Source organism: Pongo abelii, chromosome 1 (assembly GCF_028885655.2).
Source record: "Pongo abelii isolate AG06213 chromosome 1, NHGRI_mPonAbe1-v2.0_pri, whole genome shotgun sequence".
Classification (NCBI taxonomy): Eukaryota; Metazoa; Chordata; class Mammalia; order Primates; family Hominidae; genus Pongo; species Pongo abelii.
The window spans coordinates 216,980,810-216,988,268 of record NC_071985.2 but is presented as its reverse complement, the minus strand read 5'-3'; the positions used below and the strand labels follow the sequence as shown (position 1 = coordinate 216,988,268).

General features: G+C 55.5%; 1 pseudogene; it reads left to right on the top strand.

The window, feature by feature from the left end:
• The first annotated feature begins 918 nt into the window (after positions 1 to 918).
• Positions 919 to 7,459, top strand: part of LOC100454429 (rootletin-like) — a 78,977-nt pseudogene continuing 72,436 nt past the window's right edge.

The following is a 7,459-nucleotide window of genomic DNA, read 5'->3' as shown; positions in this document are numbered from 1 at the left end:
CTTTTTCTTTTTTGGCCACCAAGTTACCATGAGAAGCATTATCAGTTTCTTTTTTCTTTTTTTTTTTTTTTTTTCTGAGATGGTGTCTCACTCTGTCTCCCAGGCTGGAATGCAGTGGCAAGATCTTGGTTCACTGCAACCTCTGCCTCCCGGGTTCAAGTGATTCTCCCACCTCTACCTCCAAAGTAGCTGGGATTACAGGCGTGAGCCACCATACCCAGCTAATTTTTGTATTTTTAGTAGAGGAGGGGTTTCGCCATGGTGGCCAGGGTGGTCTTGAACTCCTGACCTCAGGTGATCCTCCCCCCCTTGGCCTCCCAAAGTGCTGGGATTACAGGCATGAGCCACCGCGCCTGGCCTATCAGTTCCTCTTAAGTGACCTTCCAGGGTTATTTTATATAAGCAAATAAAGCAGATCAAACACACACACACACACACACTTTTTTGTATATACGCCTGGTAAAATTTCATCTTCACAGTTCTTGAAGATGCTTTCTTCACCTACTAGTTATAACGGGGAGGTGGCTCTGGATCAGGCCAGGAAGAACTTCTCCACTGGTTTTTCTTGGCCACAGTTTTCCACTTAAAGGATGTACCATTGTGTACTTAGTAGCAGTCCCCTTTTGATAGACATTTAGGTTGTCACCAGGATTTCTTACATGAGCAATGCTGCAGTGAACCTCCTTGTCCACAAGCCATCTCCTCTGTGCTGGGGTATATCTTTGGATACGTTCTTAGAGGAGGAGCCGGTGGGGAAGGTCCTATGCATGCAGAGTTTTCGGAGCTCTCCCTCAGTGCCCAACCTTGTGGTTGTACTCACCCTCCCACCAGCTGTGTAGGGGAGGGCCTGTTACCCCAGAGCCCCTCCCTGTGTATTATGTGACCCCTTTTTTTTTTCCCCAATCTGAGAGTGGACAAATGGCATCCCAGTGTAGGGTTTGTCTGTTTGTTTTTTCCTCTTTTGTTTTTGAGATGGTGTCTCTCTATGTTTCCCATGCTGGTCTCAAACTCCTGGGCTCAAGCAATCCTGCCTCAGCTTCCCGTGTAGCTGGGACTGCAGGTGCATGTCATTGCACCCAGCCCAGTGTAGTTTTCTTTTTCTTTTTATTTATTTATCTTTTTGAGACGCAGTCTGGCTGTGTTGCCCAGGCTGGAGTGCAGTGGCATGATCTCAGCTTACTGCAACCTCCACCTCCTAGGTTCAAGCAATTCTCCTGCCTCAGCCTCCCAAGTAGCTGGGACTACAGGAGTGAGCCACCATGCTTGGCTAATTTTTTGTATTTTTAGTAGAGATGGGGTTTCACCATGTTGGCCAGACTGGTCTTGAACTACTGACCTCAGGTGATCTGCTCACCTCGGCCTCCCAAAGTGTTGGGATTATAGGTGTGAACCACCACGCCCAGCCCCAGCGTAGTTTTAATTTGTAGTTGGGAGTGAGTCCCATGCCATCCCCATCCTGTGCTCTCTTCCCAAGGGACCTGCTGAAGCTGGGAGGGGAGCTGGCCCAGACATCATGAGCTGTCCAGGAGGTGGGCCTGGGACTGAGCACGGGCCTGCGGCTGGCAGGGAGCCGGGCCAAGGCAGCCCTGGAGAAGCAGGCCCTGCTGCAGGCCCAGCTGGAAGAGCAGCTGCAGGACAAGGTGCTCCATGAGAAGGACCTGGCCCAGCAGCAGATGCAAAGTGACCTGGACAAGGCTGACCTCAGTCCCAGGTGGATATCTCGTGGGTACTAGTCGGGCGTGGTGGTGTGTGCCTGTAATCCCAGCTACAAGGGAGGCTGAGGCAGGAGAATCACTTGAACCCAGGATGGGGAGGTTGCAGTGAGCCAAGATCACATCCCTGTACTCCGGCCTGGATGACAGAGCGAAACTCCGTCTGAAAAAAAAAAAACCACACACAACACAAAAAGAACTTATGCCCCTTACTCCTGCCACCTGGACAAGTCCTCATGTGCTTTCCCATGAGATAAAGTGGTGGCAACCTCATTCCCATTTCACAGATGAGAAGTGTGACGTCTGGAGAGGAGCTGGGACTTGCCTAAGGTCAAACAGCCAGGGAGGTGGATGTTAGGGTCCCTGCCTCCGGTTTGGAGAAGCATGGTGGACACAGAAGTAGTGGATTTGAGAGGCAGGGTTGGTCCCCCATTCACCTCTGCTGTTCCCCCAACTCCAGAGTGACAGAGCTGGGCCTGGCAGTAGAGGATCTTCAGAAGCAGAATCTGGAGAAGGATCAGGTCAACAAGGACGTCATCGAGAAGCTTGAGGCCCTGGTGAGCTGCAGCTGCCCCTGAGATGTGGCAGGGTGGGATGGGGTACCGGCCAGATCCATGGACGCAGGCTTAGGGCTGGGCTGCCTGGGTCGCCCCCAGCATCCCACTCGCACTCAGGTTCAGCCCACACAGGTGTGCAGGCTTTGTGGTAAGCACACTCACCTCCTCCACCCCATTTCTTCCTCGAAGCAGCCCTGTAGCGTAATCCTCATGACACAGATGGGGAAACTGAAGCCCCAGAGGGGAAAGGCTTGTCCAGTCTCAGAGCCAGTAAGTGGGAGAGTCGGGACTCGGACTCCCATCCGTGCTTTCCAGATCCAGATGCTGCCTCTGGCAACCCAGCTCCCCCCACCCCCAACCAGTGGGACACTCACTCCTCCAGGGTACGGCCTGGTTTGGTCACCCCTCTGTGTGGGGCCTGGCCTGAGTTCTAGGTCTGGCTCTCCTCCAATCAACTGTGTGACCTGGGGCAGGACACAGCTCTTCTTTGGGCCTGGTCTGTTCAGTGAGGGCCTCGGGCCTGCTGTGGGGTCTACCAGGTGGCTGGCCTATGGACATGGCTTCAGAGGCCACCTGATCAGTGGTGGGCCAGGGAGGGAGGGGAAGGGGAGGTTTCAGATAAGACAGAACCCCGACCACCCTTTGTCTCCCTAACAGCACTCCAGGAACCCTGTGGCTACAGGAGCAGGTGGCCCTGGAGACAGAGGACAGAGAGGGGCTACAGCAGAGCCTAAGGGACCTGGCACAGGTGTGAGCCCAGAGAGGTGGGAAGACAGGGACCTGCCAGGCAATCCCGGGCTCCCCTGCCACGACTTTCAGTGGCTTCGGACTGAACTGCAAATGGGTGGGGGCCTGGGACCCAGGCTGTAGTTGCTCAGCACCCCTGCTAGCTCACCCAGCCTCTGCCCTGGGAAGCCCCCAGTCTCAGAGGGGAGGCACGGCCCTTTCGGAGCCCATCTCTGAGCAACGCCAAATGATGTCTTCCCAATAAATGGGAGGCCTCAGCGACGAGCTGAGGACTGAGCTAGTGGAGGGGGTGAAATCAGGAAGGATTCTTGTAGGAGGCGGCATTTGGGATGAGGCGGCCCCCAGCCTCGCCTGGGCGTCTTTGCCCAGCCAACCCCGCGGTTCCTAACTCTGCGGCCTCCTGCCTCCCTCCTCTACCCTCAGGCCATCCTGTCGGAGGCTGTGAGCGGCGTCTGGCTGAGCGGCTCCAAGTGCATCGCCCATGCCCCCTATGGCAGCCTGGGGGGCTCTCGGGCCAGCGGACCCCATCCCCACTGCGGCGCTCCTCGCCGGGCCGAGGCCATTCGCCCCGCTGAGGCCCCTCCCCGGCCTGCTCAGACTCCTCCACGCTCGCTCGCCCTGATTCACTCCGCCCTGCACAAGCGCCAGCTGCAGGTCCAGGTAGGAAGGGGCGTGAGCGTTCTGGGGGCAGCCAGAGGCCCGGGGGGAGGGGCTCTCGCCCTTCGGGTGGGGGCGGGGGCGGGTCTGGGGCCAGGGGCCAGGGAGGGAGTCTGAGCTCCCTGGGGTGCAGCCAGAGCCCTGAGAAATAGTGTCTACGGATGTCAGGACCCCCAAGGAGGCGGCCGAGAGCTCTGCGGTGAAGCCGAGCCCAGAAGTGGGGGTGCTTGGGTAGCTGGGGGTGGGCGCTTGGGCAGCTGGTGGAGGGAGGAGGCTGCGGCAGTGTTAGGGTCCTGGTAGAGAGGGAGACAGGTTCCTGGTCATACAGAGCCAGGACCCAGGGAAAAGGTCTAACAAGGGGAATCAGAGCCTGGGATGAGAGCCTGGGAACGAGGGCAGAGCCAGGGTAGGGAGGATTGTGAGTGGAACCAGGATGCAAGGGGGAGGAGCCTGGGAGCCCTGGGGGTGGGGTCAGCACCCGGGAGACGAGTGTGCCTGGGGGTTTGTCAGGCATCCGGGGGGCTTTGGTAAGAGTTGTCCGGGACCCCAGGGAGGTGAGGGCTCAGAGGGTGGTGAGGGCACATAGGAGGGGAGCGGAAGCCTGGCCCTCAGGCCTAGGCCCCTATTCTGCCCCAGGCCAGGTCCAGGCCCTGGACCCCGCCTAGCGTAGGCTAGTGTGTATCCCTGGAACCAGAAGAGAGTAGGTGGCTCTGGAGTCCTCAAAGGACCCCCCTAGACCCTGAAATCCCCGCGCCCCAGGACATGCGTGGGCTCTATGAGGCAAGCCAGGACCTACTGGGCATCCTGCGGAAGTAGCTGAGCGACTGCGAGAGTGAGTGGCGGGCCCCAGAGGAACAGCTGCAGCGCCTGCAGGACAAGACTGACCGCACCATGCAGGCCCACGAGGACTCACAGGGCGAAGTGCAGCGGCTGCGGAGCGCCAACCAGCTCCTGAGCAGGTGCTGGGGAGGTCTGAGCTGGGGAGTGCTGAAGAATAAGTCAGCGTCTGGGCATAACACCAGTCGAGCGTTATGGGTGTGGCTCTGCACTAATATGGTCGCCACTAGCTGCATGTGCTTATTAACATTTATGTATTTATTTATTTACTTATTTTTGAGATGGAGTCTCCCTCTGTCGCCCAGGCTGCAGTGCAGTGGTGCGATATCGGCTCACTACAAGCTCCGCCTCGCGTGTTCGCGCCATTCTCCTGCCTCAGCCTCCCAAGTAGCTGGGACTACAGGCGCCCGCCACCACGCCCGGCCAATTTTTTTTTGTATTTTTAGTAGAGACAGGGTTTCGCCATCTTGGCCAGGCTGATCTTGAACTCCTGACCTCATGATCCACCTGCCTCCGTCTCCCAAAGTACTGGGATTACAGGCATGAGCCACCACGACTGGCCAACACTTATTTTTATTTTTTTTAGTATTCAGTTTTGTTTTGTTTTGCTTTGCTTTGTTTTGAGACACACTCTTGCTCTGTTTCCCAGGCTGGGGCACAATTGGTCCATCACAGCTCACTGTAGCCTGGAACTCCCAGACTCAAGCGGTCCTCCCACCTCTACCTCCCAACTGCCCCTAGATGGTGGCCACGGCCTGGGCCTGGCCTGGGGAAGGATATGGGAACCGAAGCCTGAGAGTTAGGTTTCCACCCCCTTCCTCTGTGCCCTCACCACCCTCTGAGCCCTCACCTCCCTGGGTTCCTGGGCAACTCTGATCTCAGCCCCGAGGATGCTAGACAAGCCCCCAACATTTCTAAATTTTTTTAGAGATGGGGGTCTCACTATGTTGCCCATGCTGGTCTTGAACTCCTAGCTTCAAACACTTCTCCCACCTCAGCCTCCCAAATTGCTGGGATTACATGCATAAGCCACTGTGCCTGGCTCTATTAAAATTTAATTAAAAATTTTAAAAAGTGAAAATTCAGTCTGGGTGTGGTGACTGATGCCTATATCCCAGCACTTTGGGAAGCCAAGATGCGTGGATTACTTGAGGTCAGGAGTTTGAGACCAGCCTGGCCAACATGGCGAAAAGACATCTCTACTAAAAATAAAAAAAAGTTGGCCAGGCACAGTGGCTCACGCCTGTAATCCCAGCACTTTGGGAGGCCGAGGTGGGAGGTCAGGTGTTCGAGACCGGCATGACCAACTTGGAGAAACCCTGTCTCCACTAAAAATACAAAATTAGCCATCCGTGGTGGCGCATGCCTGTAATCCCAGCTACTTGGGAGGCTGAGGGAGGAGAATCACTTGAACCCGGGAGGCAGAGTTTGCAGTGAACCGAGATCACGCCATTGCACTCCAAGCCTGGGCGACAAGAGTGAAACTCTGTGTCAAAGAAAATAAATAGGCCGGGTGCGGTGGCTCACGCCTGTAATCCCAGCACTTTGGGAGCCAAGGCGGGTGGATCACGAGGTCAGGAGATCGAGACCATCCTGGCTAACATGGTGAAACCCTGTCTCTACTAAAAATACAAAAAATTAGTCGGGCGTAGTGGCGGGCGCCTGTAGTCCCAGCTACTCGGGAGGCTGAGGCAGGAGAATTGCGTGAACCCAGGAGGCGGAGTTTGCAGTGAGCCGAGATTGTGCCACTGCACTCCAGCCTGGGCGACAGAGCCAGACTCCATCTCAAAAAAATAAAAAATATAAAATATAAAATAAATAAATAAAAATAAAAGTAAAAAATAAAAAAATTAGAGCCGGGTGTGGTGGTTCATGCCTCTATTCCCAGTGTTTTGGGAGGCAGAGGTGGGCAGATCACTTGAGGTCAGGAATTTGAGACTAGCCTGGCTAACACGGTGAAACCCCGTCTCTACCAAAAATACAAAAAATTAGCCGGGCGTAGTGGCGGGCGCCTGTAGTCCCAGCTACTTGGGAGGCTGAGGCAGGAGAATGGCGTGAACCCGGGAGGTGAAGATTGTAGCAAGCCGAGATTGTATCACTGCACTCCAGCCTAGGCAACAGAATGAGACTGTCTAAAAAAAAAAAAAAATTGCTGGATGCAGTGGCTCACGCCTGTAACCCCAGCACTTTGGGAGGCCGAGGTGGGCGGATCACGAGGTCAGGAGATCGAGACCAACCTGGCTAACATAGTGAAACCCCGTCTCTACTAAAAATATAATAAATTAGCTGGGCATGGTGGCGGGTGCCTGTATTCCAAGCTACTAGGGAGACTAAGGCAGAGGAATGGTGTGAACCCAGGAGGCAGAGGTTGCAGAGCCGAGATGGCATCACTGCACTCCAGCCTGGGCGACAGAGCGAGACTCCGTCTCAAAAAAAAAAAAATTAGCCGGGCATGGTGGCTGGCGCCTGTAGTCCCAGACACTTGGGAGGCTGAGGCAGGAGAATGGTGTGATCCCAGGAGGTGGAGCTTGCAGTGAGCTGAGATGGCGCCATTGCACTCCAGTCTGGGCAACAGAGCAAGACTCCGTCTCAAAAAAAAAAAAAAAAAAAAATCACATCGTGAAGTGTTTTTGCACCTACCACCAGTGGGGAAAGTGGCAGCTCCTGGCAAGTCTTTGGGGTCCCATTTGTTGCCTTCTCCTCCCTCCCCTCCTGTGGCCAACATGTGTCTATGTAGCAGGAAGCTGTGGGACCTGCAGACTCAGCTCTATGGGGCTTCCCAGAATTGAGGGGCATGGGGTGTTCTAGAGGGCATTTCCTGGTCACATGGTGTAGTAGAACTGGTGGCACAATTGCCCGTGCGTCCCAGGAGCCTAGCCTGGCCTCTTCTACCTGGTAGGGTGCTTGGAGATCATACCAGTGCCTCCATCCACTCCACTAGGCCTCCAA